The sequence below is a fragment of the Cryptomeria japonica genome, chromosome 3 (genome assembly GCF_030272615.1).
Source record: "Cryptomeria japonica chromosome 3, Sugi_1.0, whole genome shotgun sequence".
In the NCBI taxonomy this organism is placed as follows: domain Eukaryota; kingdom Viridiplantae; phylum Streptophyta; class Pinopsida; order Cupressales; family Cupressaceae; genus Cryptomeria; species Cryptomeria japonica.
In genome coordinates, this window is record NC_081407.1 from 60356104 (window position 1) to 60380734 (window position 24631).

A 24631-nucleotide genomic window follows, 5' to 3' on the forward strand; every position below is an offset into this window, starting at 1 on the left:
TGACATACCAAGGAATGGTCTTAACTGGTTCTTCTTGCTTTTCTTCTTCATCCTCATCTGCATCAGTATCAGCATTCACCAGTTCAGGAACACTATTACTGGTACTCGCTTGACTGACAACCGGTTTCCAGAAGGTTGCAACTAGTTCATTTATAGCTTTCTCACTACCAGTTTCCTCAGTCTTCTCAGAGGATTCATCAACTCTTACATTGATGCTTTCCATAATTCTCTGAGTCCTATTGTTGTAGCACTTGAAAGATTTACTCTTGGTGGAATATCCTAGAAATATTCCCTCATCACATTTAGCTTCAAATTTATCCTGATGTTCACTCCTCTTGATGTAACATTTGCTATCAAATACCTTAAAGTAGTTAACCACAGGTGTCTTATCGGTCCAATACTCATAAGGAGTTTTGTCCTTATCCTTTTGGATGAGTACCCGGTTCATAGTGTAGACTACAGTGCTCACCGCTTCTCTCCAAAAGCTGTGAGAAACCTTTCCTTGGATCAACATGGTTTTAGTTGCTTCAACCACAGTTTGGTTATTCCTCTCTACTAGGCCATTCTGCTGGGGAGTCCGGGGGGCAGATAGCTATCTCTTGATGCCAAATTCTTCACAATACTTGTTGAATTCACTGGAAGTGAATTCCCCTCCTTGATTAGTTCTGAGACATTTGATCCTTTTACCACTTTCCTTCTCCACTAATGCTCTGAAAGCTTTGAATTTTCCAAAAGCTTCAGACTTGTCTTTCAAGAATGTGACCCACGTCATTCTTGAGCAGTCATCAGTGAGAATCATGAAGTACTTATCACCCTGTACACTTCTAGTTTTCATAGGACCACATAAATCAGTATGCACAAGATCAAGCAAGTTGTCAGCAGTGAAAGATTTACCTTTAAAGGTTGAGGAAGACATTTTCCCCAATTGACATTCTCTACACAAGGTATTATCCGGTTTGCTTAGCACCGGCGACCCTCTAACTGCCTTGATCTTACTAGCCTTCACAATGTTATCAAAGTTCACATGGCAAAATTTCCTATGCCATATCCAGCTATCATCAAGCTTAGCCATAAGACATGTACTTATATTTGCATTCAGATGAAATAGGTTACTTTAGTCTGCATGTCGGTGGCTACCAATTTACCATCTTTGCCTTTGATTCTGCAAACTCCATTCTTGAATTGTAGAGTGAGACTACTGTCATTTAGTTGGGCAACACTTAGAAGGTTATGTCTGAGACCATCAACCTAGTACACATTGTCGGCACTACTCTTTCCATTCAAAGAGATGGACCCTCTTCCTTTGACCATGCATGGTGCATCATTTCCAAAGAGAACCACACCACCATCATACTCCTCTAAGGATAGAAACTTGCTCCGGTCACCAGTCATATGGTGAGAACAACCACTGTCAATGATCCACTCATTGGAATTATCAAACCGAGAGACAAGAGCCTTCTTGTCTGCCACATCTTCCTTTACAGCAACAAACACAATGTCTTCATTCTCTTCATCTTCTGATTCCTCATCTGTGACACCTTCATCAACTACCACAGAATAGTTTCTCTGGTTTCCTCCTTTGAATTTCTTGAACCTTTCCAGTTTATTCTTGGTGTCACTATTAGGACAGTTCATAGCAATATGTCCTATCCAGTTATAGGAGAAACATTTCAAAGGTAGCTTACCTTTATATTTACCAGTTCCTTTTGAGAATTTCCTGGCAAGAAGTTCTTCAAATTCCATCAGAAACTCTTCATCCTTCATTTCTTTGCTCTGATTTGGTTCCCCACTAGTGCTAGCCTCTTTTCCTTTTCTGGAAGGTATAGCAGAGGCTCTAAAAGCTGATTCTGACTTTTGAACACTACCATCAAAACTATTCATCTCATAAGCTATCAACTTGGCTATGATGGAGTCCAAGGATGCCTTAGACTTGTCTATTGATCTCAGCTCCTGAATAGTAGCAACTCTTATTGCATAGACCAGCAATAGGGATCTCAGGACTTTGCTTACCAAAGTGGAATCTTCTATTTTGCCACCTACACTCTTTATTTCTCCAACAACTGTTTTGATTCTTATTCCATACTGCTGAATGGTCTCTCCTTCAACCATCCACATGTCTTCAAACTTCCCTCTCAAGCTTTCTTCCTTAGCCTATTTTACATGCTCATCACCACCATAGATACTTTCAAGAGCATCCAATACCTCCTTGGGATTTGTCTTGTCTTGAACATCAATAACTCAATGTCAGATAGGCTACTAATGAGGGCTTCCATGACTTGCCCATTTTCTTGTATCTCTCTCTTTTGGTCATTGGTGAGAGTACCGATAGGAACAACATATACATTTTCAACATAACTCTAGTGTTGAACACCCATTCTTTTGATGAATATCTTCATCCTGTCTTTCCATATACCAAAATTTTCCCTATTAAACTTTGGACCTTCCCTCTTCATCATTTCACTAGGATCTTTTCCTCAAATGGTTAAGCTTACAACACAGAGGACCTGGAGGGCTCTGATACCAATTGATAACTCAATGATGAACTACTAGTCCCAAATCAGTACTGAGAGGGGGGTGGGTGAATCAGTACAAACACAATGTCAGTCCAAAACCGGTTTGACAACAAATACTCCAAATGACTGACAAACAGGGATACCGATAAAACAGAGTGCAACTGGTAACATCCAGTATAGCTCAGTCAGTCATGAATCGATCACTCAATAATCTTTCCTCTTCGCTCAATACTACAATATCATTATATTCTTATGCATAAATAGGTAAAGTTATTCATTAGATCTTCACAACAGTGAGTTCAATATGTTTTATAGACATGCATAAAACATAGAACCTTCATGTGCTTAATAGATAAAACAAAGCATCACAAGACAAAAGCATTTCACATGACACATATATTTTCACGTGGAAACCCAACTAGGAAAAAACCACGGTGGGGAGGAATACCCACAAGTTGCTTTTTGAACTCTTTAGAAGTCCGCTCTGTTAGGAGCCTTGTCCGGTTAAGGACATTACAATAGGTTCTGATAGGAACCAATCCTGTTAGGAATCACCACGTTAAGGGATACCCAGTTAAGGGTTAAACCCATTAGGGTCACCTTGTTAGAGGATTTCAAGAACTCAATAGCTGAAAGGATCTCCTAAGCTTCTCTAGCTTCTTAGAACTCATTAGCCTCGAGTTACCCGGTTAAGGGATTTGAAACAAGCCAGCTAAGACCACCCGATTTAAGGGATTTTGAATCAAGCCAGTTAAGGCTACCCTGTTAGGGGATTTTACAACTGTTGAAGTGGTTAGAGATCAATAGGTATTACAATGATTTGTTAACAACACTTAATGCTAATGCAGATTTGCTTAGGCTCCTCTTTTCCTTCTGCACATTCACTTTGCAGGTATCTCTTCTCTCCTTTGGTTTGGCAAGAATCACGTATCACTTTCCTTGGATACACACTCACAACTTTTGCCAACAACCTCATAAAGAAACCCAACATTGACCTTATAGGAAACATACAGGTCGGTAGCGAAAAACCTAAACCCTAAACCTGTTAGGTTAAGCAATTCAAATGGTTTGATCCTGACCGTTGAATCATACTGCATTAAATGCAACAGTCTTGAATCGATCTCAAGACATTCTCCATCATCCATTATCCACCGTTTTCATGGTAGCTGATAACCCATCACGCGTTATCACCGTTTGATAGACTTCGCACATTCCTGAGGTAGATAGGAATAGTCATCTTCATGCAAGATCCTTCATGCACATAGAGCTTACGTGGCAACACAATCTGTCCTGCAGCATACTGCTAACTCATCACACAAAGATCACCGATTGAGTCACACAGACTTGACGTATTCCAACCAAAAATGCCAAAGTGGAAGCTACCTACCAATCGATAGTCATACAATGTTTCCATGTGCCAGTTCCGATAACTACATGCTGATTCACCTCGAACAAATATGCTGCTTCACTTTGGCATATAAACCAGTTCATACATATGTCAATTCCTCTCTTCCTTCACCTATCACATGTGCCGGTTCACTCATATTGACATCAATGACAACATATATATCATTATGTCCTCATACTAGTTTACATAATGCCATGTCGGTTCACATAATACCAATAGCATAAACCCTAAACCCTAAACCTGTTAGGTTAAGAAATTCAAATGATTCAATCTTGACCGTTGAGCACACTGCATTAAATGTAGCAGATCTTGATCCAAACTCAAGACATTCTCCATCGTTCATTTCCACCGATTGTATGGTGGCTGATAACCCATCACATGTTATCACCGTTTTACAGATTTTGCACTTTCCCGAGGTAGATAGGAACAATCTCCCTGATGCAAGATCCTTCACGCACATAGGCGTACATGGAAACACAATCTATTCTTCTTTACAATGCTAACTCATCACACAATATCATCGGTTCAGCCACACAAGCTTGAAGCACATCAACTAGAAACCCTAAAGTTGAGACTACCAACCAGTAGTCATACAATACTCCCATATGCCAGTTCACCATGAACAAGCACACCGCTTCACTTTGGCACAAATGTTGGTTCACAATGTTATACCGGTTCTCACATATGCCAATTCACACCTCTTCAACATATTGACATCAATGACAACATACAATGTCATTATGTCCTCATACCGGTTCACATAATGCCAACAAAAACTAATACTATCAAGTATGAAGAAATGATTGCTCACCTTTATGCCTTCTGAATTCTCTGAATCAAAAATTAGGAATGCCTGGGCCTGTGTTGCAGGATTGTAACTCTAGCCCTCTGCCCTACAATGAACTTCGACATTCCAACTCAAATTGTGGAATGCGAATCGAGAGCTCCCAAATTTACTAATCAGTCATGAACAAATTGTAAGAAAGAGTGTTTCAAACTTTCAATTGTATTTATATCAATCCATGATTGCATTTTTGGCAAATTACGCGGGCATTTCAAAATGCATCTTGATTTAAGAAGGGCGAAATGGGTCCTCAAATGCTTATAACGTTTTAATTGATATTGGCAAATTTGGCCGACACATGCAATGAGCATTTAATTTATCTTTGGCGAATTAGGTCCTGGGTACAAGATTGTTTTACTATTTTTGGTGAATAATGAAGGTGATCTAATACCCACGTCTGAGTGATTCTAGGAGAATATTATGGGCATGCACATCGAACAGTGTGTGGTCAATGGAAAAGCCAAAATACAGTGGACTGTTAACCCCAAAATTTTAGGCGATTTGACCACTATGTTGCCCCAGACTATTCACCATTTCCTCAAAAAAAAAAATGAGGAATTCACCAATTGGCGAAGATTCCAAAGTAAGATTTTATGGTAGTATTTTTAAGTTTTGGGCTTTTCTAAAAAAAAAACGCAGAATTCGCCAATTGGCAAAGATTCCAAAGTAAGACTTCATGGTAGTATCTTTAAGTCTTATCCATCATATGCTTGGTGTATAATGATAACATATATGCATTGCCAAGCTCTTCGATATTGTAGTGAATGTATGCACTATTATCCTCATTGTTGGACATTGCTACTGCTAGGATATGTTGTTGTCATTGATGTCAACATATTCCTATGACTTATTGCTCCAGTGATTGCAGATTAGTTTATTGGAATCATGGTTTGGTGTATGTAGTATTTCTAGTGTTATTATATCTTTCTGTATTGGTTTTGGTGGTCTGGAAAGCTTAATTGATCATATCATATGATCTGGTTAGCAGTTTTTTTTTAATTAGTTCTTTGCAGAGTTCAATATTTGCTCCGATATATTCTAGTGTGATCAGATCTTGAGTTGAGGTCTTGGGAGATTGTTTGGGATGGTCTTGTGTATCTTCATTTTAGATGGTTCATGATTTGGTGCTCCGCAAGTTATCTTTCTTTGTGACAATTGTTGTTGTTTGAGTATTCTTTAAGTTTTGATGTTGATCGATGAAGATTTGATAAGTGGTGTCAATATAATTGTTGTTGATGATTCTAATGTGCTTTCTAGTGTTTCCTAATTATTTCCTATTTGTTTTGATGGTTTTCATTAATCATTGTGTGAGTTCTTGGTGATTGTGTTGAACCGATGATGATCTTCGTGTTTGCGGTATTCCTGGTGGTGTAGCGTGTTGTGGTTGATCGACGTGATTTGTAGTGGTGTTGCATATTTGGAGATTTGATTTAGGTCCATGTTATGTAATTTATATCATTATATTGGTCCAGTGGTCGCTCTTTGTATCGTGTGATGTAATTTTGTAATTGTGAGTTGAAGGTTTAGCCGACCTTGTTGTTGAGGTTGATTAATTGTATAAATAGGTGGTATAGTCATGTAATTTAGGTATCGAGGTTGTGTCTGCATTATTAGAGAGTGATGTATGTGCGAACAAGGGATTCATTTTTCAGTGTGGTGTATTGAGTAGAGATTGGTGTTACAGAGTAGACATATGTACTTAACCGGAACTGTCATCAAGCATTTGCAAATACTATTCTTTCAGTTCATTCCTTCTAGATTGTAGTTGGAATCTTGTTATAAGTGAGTGAGATTTCCCTGAGGTTTGTAGCCTTTCGAGTTATTGTATCTTGATTTGTAAGCTCTAGGTAGTGTGCCTGAATGTTGGCGCATTCCCCATTGTAATGTTTACACATACTACTATAGAGTATCATCTTATTGTGGGTAGGTTCCAACTGTGGTTTTTCCCTTGACCAGGTTTTCCACATCAAAATATTGGTGTTGAGTGTTGTGCTATCAATTTTCTTATCTTTTTTGTTGTCGCAATTTATCTAATTTGCAATTGTGGTTAAGTTTGTTAATCTGGTGAAAATTGATTCACCCCCCCAGCTTTCCTTCATTGTTGTTGCCAACAATGCAACACTCCATACGACACATAAGAAAATGCTCCATTTGGATCATCTTCTATCGATTTGAACAAGTGTTTCTTGAATACTGGCCTTGCCCTATCAATAATATCTACTACTAATGGAGTTGATACACCAGATGATGATGCAATTTAAAAAATAGATAGCTCAAGCATGGATAAATACCTTTTCAACTTCAACCGGATGCTAGGAATCTTTGTTGAATAGCTTTAAGCTTTGTTTTCACTGCTCAATCTCTTTCACCTCTCTCATCTTCTCTTTCACTTCATTTGCAATATGAAGAATGAATGATAGAATGCTTTTTTATTCACCAAAAACCTAAATTTAAGTTGTAATAAATGCACAACCCTAAAGGTTCCCCAGATACTCTACTTCCTAAGAATTCATCACCGGATTTTTAGATCGCCATGAAATCTTCTGGATGTTATTCAACACTAATTGCATTGTCACTCAGAATATTCTACCACCTTTCACAACCGATTAGAGATCTCAAGAAGGGGGGTTTTAAGGATCTGCATGAAAAGCTTCCACCTAAGGTCAAATACCTTAGTTACAAGATGAATTTCCAACACTGTAATTGGGTGTGGAGCCACATCTTCTTATGTTGCTCTTTGACCTCTTCAACTTTTTCTTTTCCCTTTTCATCTGATTTGTTCTTGTCTATTGGAGCATTCTTTCTCACATTCTTGCTTCTGTAATATTTTGTAATGTGATCGGATTTGTTGCATGCATAGCAAACACCATTTCCTTGCATAGGCCTGAAGTTCATTTGGTTTGGTGTCATCCTACACTGGTTAGAAATTTGTCCAAAAATTTCACAAGCATAACATCTCTTATTTTGGAAATTATTCATCACTGCTCTGCACATGTTTGACTTATGACCAAATTTGTTGCATTTGAAACATTGACTAGTAAAGGTAGGACCATTATTCAACATTCTATTTCTGCATTGACTTGCCATATGACCAAATTTATTGCAAACAAAATTGTAGTGTCATAAAATTGTAACCCTTGCAATTTTAACCACATTTGGGGTCCTTAGCTTGGTGATGACATCCCCTTCCTTAACCAGGACTTATTTTTGCATTACTAACCTTTCTCCCTTCCTCCTTCATGTCTTGTATTTTCTATAGATCTTGTTCGGGCCCCAAAATAGGGTAGGACAGGGGTGTGGCACCCCTATCCCCCTTGGGATAGGGGTGCAATGCCCCTATCACCCTAGGACAGTGGCATGGCGCCCCTGTCTCCACCTCCTAGGGTGGTCCTATGTGTGGGTTTCCCGATCTCCTATGCACTTCTTGTCTTCAGGGTTTGTTATTCCTCTTTGTAAGCCTTTAGTGGTTGAAAATTAATCCTTGAGGCATGTATAAAATGGAGTTCAATATCCTCATTCCTGGACGGAGGAGAGACAAAGGGATAGCGCATAGACAGATAAGAAAAGAAAAGAGATAGAGAGCATAAGGAGAAAATACAAGATTTCAAGGTCATCATCAAGAATTTAAGTCTTCTTCATTCATCCATTGGAGAAACATTACAACATTCATTTGCAAGCATGCATGTGTGTTAGGGTTTTGTCATGTTACATGTCATTTCATACAACATTTGTGGTTACATTCAAGAAGCAAAACAATCATCATCAACAAGTTGCAAATCTACAAGGTATACATCTCCATTGTTTACTTTCAAGCATTTGCAATTACTTTCTTTATAGGTTGATTCCTCAACCGAGGTTTGACTAAGGCAAACCCCTGTCCACAACCCCCTTTTCTTCTCTTTTTGTGTGTAGGCTGCAGGTACACACCTATAATTGCAGGTTTGGGCTTCATTTGTAGAGACAAAAGAACCCTTTTCATCTCATGAATTTTGTGGTGGACCATGTACATTCCCACCATGATCCTAATGGCTTTTCTCCAAATTTGTAGGGTGGATGAGTATCAGTTTAATTAGCTCAGATCTGAAGTTACAGCGCGATCCCGAACTAGTAGCACCTCATTTCACTCATTTTCCCTCTCTTTTCCAAATAGTCAACAAGTTAACTTTCTCATTTACAAAAGAGGGTAAATCACACATCAACCACTTGCAATCCACTTAGTATTCAGATCCTTGTCTCTTTTAGATTTGGATCTAGTGGATTCAACCCCTCGTTTGACTGTAAAGTTCCTCCCAAGTGAAAATCATCCTAGTGGCTTCCTTTCTCTCTCCTAGGTGGGGAGTCACTAGGATCCAATTTTCTACTTTACATTTTGGTGAACCCGACATCTTACACATTAATTCTGATTTCTTATTCTTAGATCTAATTAATTGCAATTTGAATTTCAAATTTTCATTTTCAAGTTTGATCTATTTGCAAATTTTAGAGGTTAATTGCATAAAACCCCTAATTTTTCATTTTGAGAAAATTAAGCTTGTTAATTGCAAAATTGTAATTGCTTGTTTCAGATCTAATTTCCATTTCAAAATTACAATTCAAATCTATCTCTTTATTCTAAAAATTTAGTGGTTAAATCATAAAACCCTAATTTTTAAGATCTTTTCATTTTTGACCTTTGACTGCAATTTTGACCGATCTAGACATCTCTAAATCAGTTGTTTTTTTGGATTTCACATTAAAATCATAATCTCTAACATCCCTGAAAAATTTCAAAAAAAGTTGGTCAGATCGTGTGTGTTCCTGCCACAGTCGACTTTTTTCTCGAAATTTCGGGAGACAGAATTGACTGCATTTTTCTGCTCAAATCCAGAAAATCAACATACTTTATCAATTTTAACACTCTCTAAGGTTGAACACAAATTCAAATTTCTACAAATTCACATCTTAAAATTAATTTTCATAGAAAGGTCCTAATTTTAGTTCTTCTTTTCCAGCAAATTCAGATTTCACTTAAGAGACTTTTAATGGCAAATAATAAATTGGATTTACTTGTTCTTTCACATGTGTTGGATAAGAGTTTCTTCCATTTCCTCTTGCTTCTCTTTCTTCATAGGACTTGGTCATATTGTGTTGTTAGGATTTCCAAATTACTAGACCTCAAAGCTTTTATGTATCATTTATGTTGCATTATGGTGATGTTGTTAACAAAATGCATTTCTTATGTTAATCACCTTAAAGATTTTGTAGATCCTAACCCTTGTAGCTCTCCTAGGGTATCTTGTGTGAAAGAAATGAGATCTAATGCTTTACCTAGTGATCTTTCTACAAGAGAGCAAGCATTAGAAAGTAATATGGATCCATCTTCTTTTTCTACACACACCCTTGAGCAAAGGGGGCAATATGACAACATCAACATTCTTACATGTTTAGATCACCCTTATTCTCCTAAGACCTATCTTCTATTGGCATTTGCATGAAGATTGCATTAATAATATGTTATGTTGTCAATAATGTCAATCGAACCAGTAATGATATTGCTGATATTGTTGTTATTGTTGATATTATCTTATAACCGGTAGGAAGAGCTTAGTGAAGGTTATTGTAAACCACTATGTAAGTTTGTGAGTTGAACTGATAATCGGAGTAAAAGGTTAAACCCTTTTTATGTTATGTAACCGGTAAACCCTACTAGTTGTTTTTGTTAAACCCTAACTGATTAAGGTTGTTAAATTATTTATGTTGGTTTATGATCTAATGTTGAGAGATAATGATGGTGACACATAAGATCATTGTATGAATACAAGTTCAAGATGTTTTGGCGCGTTTGTTTGTCTAGGGAATGAGAAAAATGTATTGCATTAATGCAAAACACGTGATGAATTATTGAGCTTGATGAAGCGGTAATCAAGGAGCGGTTGAGGTTTTCTTGATTGATGTGTAGAGATTGCTATGAAATCCAACGATCATGCTTATACCGACTTGTTTGTAATCTCGATGAGAGGATTAGATTTTTGTTGTGTTACCAACTTAATTGATTTCTATTTAAGGTTGATGAAGTTGTTTTATTTAGAGTTGGCAAGAGTTGATAGAAATCAGTTGAGTATGTTGTTGCCGAACCAGAGAATGAGTCTGTAGTTTGAGTAAAGTTAGATAGAAGCTTAAATGGATTTGATCAAGCAAATGTAGTGCTATTTAGACAGATCAAGAAACTCCTATTGTTTTCTAACAATTACAGAAAAATTGAAATCCCTTAACCGGGTAAGCTCTAACAAGCTTGGTTACTTATTAAATCCTCTTACAAGGTAGTCCATTAGATTGGATTTTCAAATCTTCTACTGAGGTTACTCCTTATAGGTTATTTTCTTCTAACAAGGCATTTGTAGTCAATCCCTTAACTGGGTGATTCCTAACAAGACCAGTTATTAACAAGACTTTTGTAAAGGCTTTAACAGGCTTGGCTCCTAACAGGGCGAACTTCAAAAAAGTTTAGATATTATCTTGTGAGTCTCATCTCACCATGGTTTTTACCTATTTGGGTTTTCCACGTATAAATACTTGTGTCATGTGGTGAATGTTTTTGTGGTTATGATCTTATTGTCAATTTGATTAACTATTTCTGATAAGGCATGATAACCGAAAGAATTGAGGAATGAAGCATTGGCATATGATAAAGCATTTGGATGTTTACAAGTTAAATGATGTTTACTGATAAGTTGTTGTAATAGTCAACTGGTATTCTTATGAGTATTGATATTGACAGTGATATTTCATTGATAAGTTTACTTTGTATGTTTGAGTTTGAGTTTGGGAAGTTTGTATCAGTTTTTCTATTTATTGATTCACCCCCCCCTCTCAATAATCTACCAGATACTTATTCTTTCATCATACCATCATCTTCAACATCAAAGTCTATGTAGGGCTGATGATGTGATGTATTTTATTTATGACCTTTCTCCTCATATAGAAATCACTAAAAATAAGCTTTTAGATGATGAAAATATTTCTCCCCAATCTTCCAAAAAGGATAAGCTTGATAAAAGCAAAGAGATTATCATTTCACATGATACTCCTCCTTCATCTACAAATCATTTTCTACCTCCTTACACATCAAATTTCAAAGAAATTCATGATCTTGTTCCTCCATCCCGTCAATTGCAAAATTCTTATAGTTGTGGCTTTCATATAATTACAAAACAAGGTTTTAAAGGACAAGGAATTGGGAAATTTGATTATGGAATTCGTGTCCCTATAAACCCTCCTATACAAACTACTACAAGAGGCCTAGGACATGGTGCCCCTCTTTCTATGGGCTAATTCCTTAGGCTTCAAACATTTAATGATTACCTCCAACAACAACAAATCAAGAGAGCTCGCAAGAATGCTTCTTCTTTAAAGTGTCCTTTTTGTTCATTTCATCAAATCCATGACCATAATACTGATGATTGCCCTAATTTTCAAAAATCTATTCAAGATGGCATAGAAAGTGGCAAAATTAGAATTATGGATAATGACCCCTTCTTCTTCATTGGAAGATGATATTTACCATCCTGACAGATTAGCTGCAAGAATCTATTGGAGGTTGAAATATGACAAGAACATTTCCTTTCCTCAAAATAAAAACAAAAATCTTAAGCAAGTGAAAGGTATTGAATGTTACATTTTTCATGATTTATATTCACATTCTATTGGAAAATGTTATGCATTTAAGAAATTTGTTCAACTACAATATGATCTTACACACATTTGTCTCACGGAAGATCTAGCTGTCTTTCTTGGTAAAACATCGTGCCTTAGCACTTCCTTTCCCTTCATGTTTCTCTTCACCCGATGGCATAATTAGCCCATGTAATGGGGGCTCTTTATCATTCGTGGTGGTAGTATTTTACTTTAACATAATTTGGGGCTGCAACATGAAGTCCATTTTTTGCTTCTTTCTATACATTTATCTCTATCTTTGTGCCTTACTCATTATTAGATCTCTTTTCTTGCATAGGGTTACTCTTATGTGAGCATATCATTGTCCTTTGGTTTTCCACTTTGCTTGGAGAGGATAATCTTTAATGAGTATTGCACTTCTTCTGTTTTCTTAATTCTCTTGGAAATCTCACCTCTTATATGGTTTTGGTTATTTAGAAGTATGATATGCCCCTTAGCAAGGAATGATCTCTTGGGAGGTATGTATCCTTTCCCTGAGAGGATTTGTTCCACTAGGATGACATATCACTTGAAACTAATCACCATTAGAAAATGTGTAATATTTCTTCTTGTTCTCCTCACTTGGGGGGCAAGGATTTTTTGCTCCTTTCGCTTGTATCATTATTTCCTTTAGGGGCATTATTTTTCATATGTGATTATAATTTCTTACAATGGTATGCTTTTATGACTAATCCCCCTTGGGGAATATATGATGCTTGTTCTTCTCTCTCTTCTTTTTGAAGATTACCACTTCTTGAGATGTGTATTTTACATTTACTAAATGTCTTTTCTTGCATGTGTTCATGTAAGTTCATTGGACATTTGATTATGTTAAATCTCTCTCTAGTAGATTGTGTAAGTTCTTCTCATTGTCCCTTAGCTTGGGGGGCAATGATCTTTCTCTCTCTCTTTCTATAGGGATCCACTTTTCCCTATTCAGTGGATGGTGTGAGTTCTATTACTCGATGTCAATCCTTGTACGAAATTGTTGGTTATTGGCTTAAGGATTCTCTCTTATACAAGAAGTGTTAATCCTTGACTACGACCTCTTTTACACTTGGTTATGTACACGTATGATAAAACCAACCATCCCTCTGGGGGCTAAAAGTGAGTCATCCCTCATCGAGAATCCCTTTCACCTAGCAATAGGAGGAAGGATTGCAATCTTGTTCTTTCCTTTTCTTGTTCTAGAAGATGTTATATTTGTCTAAGACAACACCTCTTGGGGGCAGATGTCTTTTTGAACAAAGATCTCTTCTCCTCCAAGGATCACCTTTACACTTACAAAAAGATATGTCTTTTCAACTATCTTATCCTTAGTATTCTCTCTCTTGCTCGGATTTATGACATTGTTGCGTGGCAGATATCTTATTTGTGACGAAGGTAGGTATCCTTGTTATGCTTTCCTTAAGATATCGATATTAGACTATGTTGACATATTAAGGGGGGGGCACCCACACTAATCCTTTGAACCATACTTCTCTCATGCATTTAACAGTGGGACATTCTTGGAACCAGAGGGAAACCTCTTGGAGAAAGATGTCATCACTTTTTTTTATAGTGGGTCATTCTTGGAACTAGAGAATGATCTCTTAGAGCGAGATGTCTAAACTTCTTCTTGTCTTGTATAGTGAGACATTTTTGGAACCAGAGGGAAACCTCTTAGAGAAAGATGTCATCACTTTTCTCCTATATAGTGGGTCATTCTTGGAACTAGAGCATGGTCTCTTAGAGCAAGATCACACCACTTTTCTTTTATGTGGGGTGATTATTCTTATAACTAGAGCATGGCCTCTTAGAGCGAGATATCACACCTTTCTTGACACTTGTACTATACATTCTATACAGGTTGTAGCGTACTCGGGCATAGAATCCTATGAGGCACTTCGAACCTCACTTGCACACACGCACATGAGGTTGAGTGGAACTAATGGAGTTCTTACTTTCTCTTTTTACATGGATCACCTAGGCAAGCTCTAGGGGTGAGATTTTCCATGTCCTTCTTTCCATGGATCACCTATTTTTAGGGGTGAGACATCCATTGTTTCTTTCTTCTTCCCTTTTCTTCTCATGGATCACCAAAGTGTGTATTCATGTTCTCTCTCTTCTTCCTCTCATCAATTCATAGCTTTACTATTGATAATTTATGGATGATGTCAAATTTTCTCTTTTATGTGGTCACTTGTGTTTATGTGATGGCATTGGTATTTGTGTTCTAATTAGTTGTTGAGACATCTGAGCTTGAGATCTCTTCGGCTGGTTAGTTTGTCATCTTGTGTCTTGTTTTTGTTGTGTTTCTTTTTGTGCTTTGTCTTTGTTTTGTGTGTCTTGTGCCTTTTTGTTTTGTGTGCTCTTGCATATGTTGGCATGAATTAAGACCCTAAGATTGGGGGATTTTTTCTCCTCAATATTAGTGATGTCTTATACTCCTTGTGGTTTGGCTCCATATCTCCCATCTTCATCTCTCTTTTCTTCTACTTTACCGACAGTAGTGGTGTAAGCCATACTCCCACTAAAGTGGGGGCTAAATGTAGTGACATAAAATTGTGACCCCTACAATTTTAACCATATTTGGGGTCCTCACTTTAGTGACAACATACCCTTCCTTAACCAGGACCTATTTCTACATTACCAACATTTCTCCCTTCCTCCTTCATGTCTTGTATTTTCTCTAGACCCTGTCTGGTCCTAGAAATAGGGAAGGACAGGGGCGTGGCACACTTGTCCCCCTAGGATAGTGGCGTGGCACCCCTATCCCCCTATTAAAGTGGTGTGGTGCCCCTTTCCCCCTAGGATGGTGGTGTGGCACCCCTGTCCCCACCTCCTAGGGTGGTCCTATGTGTGGGTTTCCCGATCTCCTATGCACTTCTTATCTTTGGGGTATGTTATTCCTCTTTGTCGGCCTTCAGTGGTTGAAAGTTAATTCTTGAGGCATGTATATAAGGGAATTCAATACCCTCATTCATGGATGAAGGAGAGATGGATGGATAGCGCATAGACGGATAACAGAGGATAAGAGATAGAGAGAATAAGGAGAAGATATAAGATTTCAAGGTCATCATCAAGCATTTAAGTCTTCTTCATTCATCCATTAGAGAAACATTACAACATTCATTTGGAAGAATGTGTGTGTGTTAGGGTTTTCTCATGTTACATGTCATTTCATAGAACATTTGTGGTTACATTCAAGAAGCAAAACAATCATCATCAAGTTGCAGATCTACAAGGCATACATCTCCATTGTTTACATTCAAGCATTTGTAATTACTTTCTTTCTAGGTTGATTCCTCAATCGAGGTTTGACTAAGGTAAATCCTATCCACAACCCCCTTTTCTTCTCTTTCTATGTGTATGTTGCAGGTACGCAGCTGTAATTGCAGGTTTGGGATTCATTTGCAGTGATGGAAGAACCCTTTTCGTTTCACGGATTTTGTGGCAAACCATGTACATTCCCACCATGGTCCTGATGAATTTTATCTAAATTTGTAGGGCAGATCCGTATCACTCTAATTAGATCAGATCTGAAGTTACAACGCAATCTCGAACTGTTAGCACCTCATTTCACTCATTTTCTCTCTCTTTTCCACATAGTCAACAAGTCAACTTTCTCATTTACAAAAGAGGGTAAATCACACATCAACCACTTGCAATCCACTTAGTATTCAGATCCTTGTATCTCTTGGATTTGGATCTAGTGGATTCAACCCCTCTTTTGAATGTAAAGTTCCTCACATGTGAAAATCATCCTAGTGGCTTCCCTTCTCTCTCCTAGGTGGGGAGTCACTAGGATCCAATTTTCCACTTTACAAAAAATTTTACCGTTGAATTTATAAGCATCATGCTATCGTACTGGAGGTCTCTTGTTCTTCTAATGATTACTTTCTCTAAAACCAGAGGATTCTCCTTTCTCATATCCAAGTCCTCGCATGTCTTTTCCATTTCTCTGACTTTCTAGTATCTCATCTAGCCTAGCTGAGCTAGATTTGAATTTTTCTTTGTACTCATTAGTTGTGGAAAGTTCATCTCTCAAAATTATGATCTACCTTTCAATGTCTTACCCATTATTATTTGATTGCAGCAATTCAAGTCTGAACTGATTATTATCATAGCTCAGTCTGCAACATTCATCAGATCTATCCTTCAGTGACAGATGGATTTTCCTCATTCTTTTTCCTATCTTCAATCTCCTTTATCAGCTTCATCACAATGGATTGCATCTCATTCTTCAAGCCTGCATTATCTCTAGCAAGATTCTCACATTCATCCATCTTGTCTTGTAGGTCTTGATTATCAATGCTTTGTTCTTCTTTCTCCTTGAGTTTATCCATCAGTTCCTTTCTCTTCTCTCTAGATGTGTTCACTTTTTCTTTAAGAGATTCAATAAAATTTTCAGCAGCATCTAGACTTTTCCTCAAGCTATTATTTTTTTCATCACTGCATCAAGATCTTCAAGTGCCATAGTAAGTGAAGAGGGATACAACCTTGAGGAAGGCTCAGTTCCTTACAGAGATTACAAATGATTACAAGTATGACTGAACTGAATAGTAGCATATACTAATGCCAAATAGCAGTTCCGGTTAAGCTCAAATAGACTTCTGCCATTGATTTGTATCTCTGCTCTATTTTGTTGCACTGTCATATACCAGAGAACTAAAATATTCAATCACACTCAAAAAAATTCAAACAATCACTCGTACAATCTTTGCACACTCATCCCATATCCTAAAATGTTCAAATGAATCAGTCCTATATATCCACACCCCCAAAATATATCAATTCCAATGTTGGCTTCCAAAAATTGCATAACACACAACATGAAACATTTACTAACAAGTTGGCTCAATTCGTCCACAAATCCATATGTGGACCTAAACAAGATTATAACAAGATTCTCACGTGTTGGCACAATTACCTCAAACTTGATAACAACCACCAAAATCATCCCAAAGATTTTGGATCACACGTTACACCAAAATAGCTTCGTTCTTCCTGAATTACCAATTACCGAACCTTCAATCTCTCTCATGAATCAATACTCGATACTAGAATTACAAAATAAGTTGCATCAAACTTTGAATCATCTACCTCTATTACCGCAACCAAAGTTATGCAACCAAAATCAAGATCTACACAATATACTCTATCAAATACTGTATTCCACCTTCCAGACTTATGCCTAATGAATAATACAACTTCTAGTAAATCAAATCTACGCATACCCGATATGATTTTTGAGCTAAGTTGCCATCAATGAAAACTCCTAAACATCTCTCATGCATCAATCTTCTCCAGAGCAGTGTCTGTTGACAACATGAATATGTGCTTTTGCAATTCTCGATTTAACTTGTATGTGTTGTGGGTGTTGCACTCCTATCTTTTCAGGTCCCTTGTATTGCCACAAATGTTCTCTAGTAAATGTAGTATGTTGGAAAGTTGGGTGTTTATGAGGACTTGTTTGAAAAATGCTTCACTTTTCTTCACATCGATGTTCTATCTCCTATGGCTTAGTGGACATTCTTATAATATGTGTGCAATATCTTAGTTTAGATTTTAGGTGATGAAATGTAGCACATGTATGGTTATTAATGTGTTATATCGTGAATGTGTTGTCTGGGAAATTCAAGTATGAAGATATTTGTATTTTTTTAGTTGCACCGTCTTGTTTTGGCATGATAGTGTGAAATAAGGATATGAAAATGTTGAGTGCTCATGGAACATCTCTATGTGGTTTGCATGTAGTGGTCAATTATTTTTTTGCCACATTCTATCTATAGTTAGTTTTTAGGTTGATATGTGGTTATCTAGTCGACTGGACCTATTCTCTTTCTTGCACTATGCATTTGGGAGTCTACACCAACATTAGAGGATGTGATGGGTAGTATTTGGTTCTTACTATGACTTGTGGTGATTTTAATTCAATAATTTCATTTGGAAGATGTGTTTTGGGTTGTCTGGTTATGTGTTACACATTTCATCTACATGTTACCCTGTTGATGACTTGGTAGGATATGCACCAATGTGTTTGATGTTTGGTGCTACATGGAAAGATCTAATAAGTTATCTTTGGTCCTCTATATCTCCTGAATTGGTATTCTTTCACTACAATATGATTTTGTGGTTAACTTGTTGTGATCATTGTCTATCGAATCAAGTGGATTGGTGTGGGTTGTCAAAGATGCAGAGTTGAGACAATAAGTGTGTATGGCGGAAGTTTTGGAGATGAATTGTTTAATTGTTGCTTGAAGTAGCATGTCAAGAGCACCTACATTCTAGGGAGACTAATATAAGCTATGAGTTGAAACCCTATTTATTGTAACTCATATTTTTATGTATCCTATTTTGATATAGTCACTAGTACATTTGGGGCTAATTTCCAACGACCCTTCATTAGAAGTCCTACTACAACACGTTGGATTACCGACAAATGTAACCATTGAAAAACTCATCATCGGTCTTCCCGACGATGCCATTAAGCGTCAGAATTCCGACGACACTATGAACTCTTCCGACGGCTGCTATGTTTTCTCTTCTGGTAAAAAATGTCATCGGATTATGGTCAAAATTCTGATGCTCCCCCATTACCATGCATCAAAGACCATCCGACAAGGAAGTGACATTGGATATACAACATCCTTGTCAGATGTTTCTTTGGTTGTCATCAGAATTTTGATGGGATTAAATGTTGTGGGTCTGATGGCTTGGCCGTCGGTGCATGAAAGCATTGAACAAGTTCTACTTTTAAAAATTACATAAAACATTTTTAATTTATTTGATTGAGTCTTATTTGAAAAAAGACTATCAATGATGTTTCCTTTCTCCAAGAATTGGATCTAAGATCTTTTTGTCAGATAATATGTAACATCGAATGACTAAATCTTTTCTTTATAGATTCTTATATTTTTTAATCATCTGAGCTTGAATTATAATTTATATATTTACGGAAGCAGAAGATACAAGCTAAAGAGTCATGCGCAAGTAAATTTCGTAAAAGAAACAAGCTCATCAACTGCCCATAAGAGAGCAATTGGAGAAAAGTAGAGGAAAGTGTTAAAGGGTGATAAATACATAGAGTATGCAATACAAACAAACAATGTCTATAGTGTGTGATGTGACATCTCTAATTTATGTTCAGAGGGACTAATTAGTTTTGGAGTTCTTGGGAAACCTATTGGTCAGAAGTATTGGAGTTTTTATTAGAGTTTTTGAAGCCACCTTGAACTAGAGTTTCCATTGCTGCATTTGAACTCTTTTAACACTTCAAACTTTGCCTTATGTGATTTACCTGCTTACTCTGTTGTAGAGGATGCCAATCTCAATCCCTTACTTCCATTATCTTCTCTTCAGTGTTGCTGACTAGAAGATTGCAACGAACTGAATGAGAGAAGGAGGACAATTTTTCTTTACTAGATTTTTAATGTAGGTTTCCCAATAGGTTTCCCAGGAACTCCAAAACCAGTTAGTCCCTCCAAACATAAATTAGAGACATCACATCACACACTCCAGACATTGTTTATTTGTATTTCATACTCTCTATGTATTTATCACCCTTTAACACTTTCCTATGGTTTTGTCCAATTTCTCTCTTCTGGGCAGCTAACGAGCTTGTTTTCGTGTCATTCAAGATAATGCCTGCTTGCTTTCTCTTACAAAATTTACTTGCACATGACTCTTCAGCTTGTATCTTTTGCTTCCACACATATATAAATTATAATTCAAGCTTAGATGATTAAATAAAATAAGCATTTGTAAAGCAAATATTTAGTCATTGGATGTTACATATTATCTGACAGAAAGATCCTAGATCCAATTCTTGGAGAAAGGAAACATCATTGATAATCTTTTTTTCAAATAAGACTCAATCAAATAAATTAAAAATGTTTTATGTAATTTTTAAAAGTAGATCTTGTTCAATGCTTTCATGCACCGACGACCAAGCCATCGAATCCACGACATTATCGTTGATGCAATTTTGTGGTTAGGTGGAAGAGGGAAGAAAAGGATGCATGTTGTTAAATGGAAATGGTGCTGCTTGAGTAAGGACTTAGGTGGATTGGGGATCAAAGACCTCAGGAAACAAGGTATTGCCTTAGAAATCAAATAGATTGTCAAGACTTTAGAAGGGAATGAACCATGGAAGATATTAATCAGGAGAAAATTCATGATTGTCAATCATTATAACATTTTAGGCAGGAATATTGTTGATAAATTCTCATGGTCTAAAATTATTGTCAGGTATGTCTGCAATCTGAGTAAAAAGTCTTAACTATTTTTGGATTTTATTGTCTATTGAAATTCTTGGGTTTCTTTGGAAGAGAAGGAATGAGAATATGTTCCAAGGTAAAGGGAGGGTTCTTATTGAGTGTAATCTTAGAATCACAAATGCTCTGGGAGTTTTTATCAATCGAAAATGCTCTGATAGACATTTATGCAAAATGTGGAAACATCAATGAGGTACATGAATTGTTTGACTGAATGCCTCCAAGAAATGTCAGGTTATGGAATGGTATGATTGCATGTGTGTGTGTGAAAAAGTGAACCTGTAGCTGCAAGCACAACACTTCAATTAAGTCATTATATGCATGGTTAGTAATCAATAATCAATAAGCAATAAACCATAGCAAAGCGACCAATTGCCTTCTAAAAGATGCGAGTATAAGATTGCTCTCAGATTTTTATAAGCAATACCAGTGACTAGACTACACCAAGATGAAGGATTTAATCTATATGATATTAAGCTATATGGATGCAAGATGGATGAATAATTCAAGCAATAATAATCAATTCAAGCAACAATGGATGCAAGCAATAATGAATGAAAAATGGATGCAAATAATCTAAAAAGAACAATAATCTTCAATGACTCTAGAGCGAAATTAGCATGATAATAATCTCCAAGCGTGTTCTCAAAAATCTCTGGGGTGAATTGGAATGAGAGTTGAGGACTGAATTTATAGAGAATCACAAGAGAAAAAGCTCAATTTAGGATTAATTGAAAATAATTGAGAAATCATGTTTAGTTAACCTTGAGATAGATTCCAATTATAATTTAATTGAAATTCATTCAAATTAGAAGTCCAAGTTGCATTGGGAAATAATAATAAATTAATTCCATGCATATAGGATAAAAATAGATAATTCTTTAATTTATTCAAGAAAAAGGTCTTTTCAATGCAACTGAACTTCTTTTTTCTGTTTTGAAAAACTTTGAGTTCCGATTTTAGAGAATAATTCAATAATTTGATTAAATTGCTTTTCTGATTTCAAGTTCTAAATTTAGAAAAAGAAATAATATCTCAAGTTTGATTTCTCTCTCAATTCAATTCCTTTTTTTTGTTTTATTTTCAATTCAACTCTTTGTAATAAATTAATTCATCTTTTGTAATAAATTAATCCTTTTTGCATGATTGAATGACAAATTTATTAATTAATTAAATATGCAAGGATATTTAATAAATTAAAATGGAATAATTGATCAAAATGATATTATTGGAAATGATTCAATTAATTAAATAAATATTTAATTAATATTGAGTAGTTGATTTGCCATGTGATTTTTGATAATTAAAGAATTAATAATGTGCTCAAGATTAATTTAATTGCCTTTGGTTAGGACCTTGGTGATGTTGTCAAGATTAGGGGCCCATGGTTTAGATGACCAATTTTAGGGTATTACATTTGCCCCTGTTTGAATTAATGTGCGAACAGCGCGTTGATTCAAAGAATGTGTGATGTCTAGGAGATGCCAATTCTGAACTTGATTGATCACGAACTAGATGAAAAGCAAGGTGTTTAGCTTAACTCGAAGCGACAAAGCTGAATAAAGTCTGATTAAAGTGATATCGATCCCGAACTTGATTGAACTGAGGAATGATAGAAAACAAAGATACCAAACTTGAACTTGATTGATCAAGAAGCGGATCTTACTGATCTAGAACTTGATTGATCGTAGATACAGTGAGTGATGATAAAAATCGATCTTGAACTTGATTGATCAAGACACGATGAGTAAAGAATGAACCGTTTAGCTTGATCAAGAAACGAATACTGAACACCTGCTTAGATTGAGTGTGATCAAAGAAACTCTTTAAACTTTTGACTGAGTTTAAATGAATAATCAGTTTGATTTGAAGCATTGAAACTGATTAATGTTAAGAGATTAATTCAGATGAAAGACAAATATCAGCTTGATTTGAAGTGATGAAACTGATATGCCCCTAGCGATTGATTTGATTCAGATGATCAAGAGATCTCAACTTGATGTGAAGCGATGAAGCTGAGATGCCCCTTAGAAATAAGAATTGATTTTCTTTAATTGAAAAGATTTTGCTCGACTTTTGGTGAAGATTTGAAAAATTATCTCAACATTTAAAGATGTAAGGTCATAAGGTCACTTGTATGCCCCCTCAGGAGCGAAATCAAAAGATAGCGAGAGTGTTTGATTTTAGGCAATTTTGAGCAATGATAAGTAATGTGAGCACAAATTGATTTTGAAAATTTTTGAAGATTGAATTGATTGTGAAATTGATTCATAAATTTGAAATTGAGATTCAATGTTGAAATGGATAAATTGAGCACAAATCAAAGAAAAAATGAGCATTTGATGAAAAGAGCGCTAAGTGGTCCAAATTCTGAAATTGACTAGCAAGATGATCTCAAATTTTGATTTCGATCCCGAAAATGGAATCAGAGCAGGCACATTAGCTAAGGGTACAATTTTCATAACCATCGGAGCAAGTTGAAAAATTAGGTTTTAGGCTATATATAGGACGAAAGTGTCATTTTCAAATCATTTTAACCCTCCAAGTTTGAAAATTCAAAAAGCCTTCTATGAAGAAAAATGGTGGTCCCTACTTGTCAGCATCGATTTGAGCACCAGAGACGTCACAATCGACCCTGAAACTACGAGCTAGCGGTAAGTGATCGATCTTTAGCCTCTTTATGTTTCCAATTTTCAATTTTTTTGTTTATTTTTCACGTTTTTCATGGGTTTTGGGTCGGGTGTTGCGGTTTATTGTGCAAGACAGGATCCTGTCTCGTACGAGAAACTGGCAAATTTTCTTTTATCGTTTGAAGCCATTAGATTTTTTGTACGAGATTCAACCTTGTGTCGTACAACAGGTTTGTTAAAAGACCATTTTGTCATGCGATGTGTAAAAGTTTGTCATTCGAAGCTATTTTCTCGTACGAGAGCCATTCCTGACTCGTACGATATGTTGCTTGACTGTGTTTTGTCATTCGAAAGACAATGATCATTTTTGAAACTGTAAACATGAAATTTTGCTTTTGCATTTGACTTATTTGGATTTGCGCGATGTTTAACTTCTTTTGTAGGCTCATTTGGAATGTTTTCTGATGATCACTATTGGGTTTTTTTGCAAGTGTGCTTACCTCCAGTGCTCTTTAGATGCGTATATCCTCCCACTATGGCTTTAGTTTGTGATTTGTCTAAGGTTGAGCAGGCTCATGTTGATATGTATGGCTTGACTCATCTAATGAGGTTACTTGATATCCGTGTGAACCATAGGATGCGCACAGCGTTGGTAGAGCAGTTTCATTCAGAGCATAATACCTTTCATTTGCCAATTGGGGAGTTGACTATCACTCCTGAGGATGTGTACAGGATCCTTCGTATCCCTTTTGCTGGGGATAAGGTGGATTATGATACTGCATTGTTACCTGGACTACAGGCTCTTAGGAACGTATTTAGGGATCCTGATATCTTGACTCATTCCATGAGTTGGGATATATTGATGGGCAGGTACAATGAGGAGTATCCGCTGGCATGTGTCCTAGCAGGTTTCATTGGTTGCTTTTTGCTGCCAGACAGAGGGCAATAGGGTTTCCAGAGTAGATGGGGATGCATGTTGGAGAGGTTGATAGAGACCCCTCAGAGACTTGGCTGGGGCTCTTGTTTGTTGGCCCACATGTATCCGGAGATGCATGAGATTGTCTACAGAGATGGGTGGAGCATGGCTGCAGGGGTGTACATTTTACAGGTGTGGGCTTGGGAGCACCTTCCTGTTTGTCGGCCGATAGTTGATGATAGTAGAGAGCCAGGGCAGCCGATTATTTATAGGTATGCAGGATATATTACACAGCCCCATTTGGGCAAGACAAACTTCTGGTGACGGTAACTCGATGATATGATAACTGTCATATGGAGACCGTATAAAG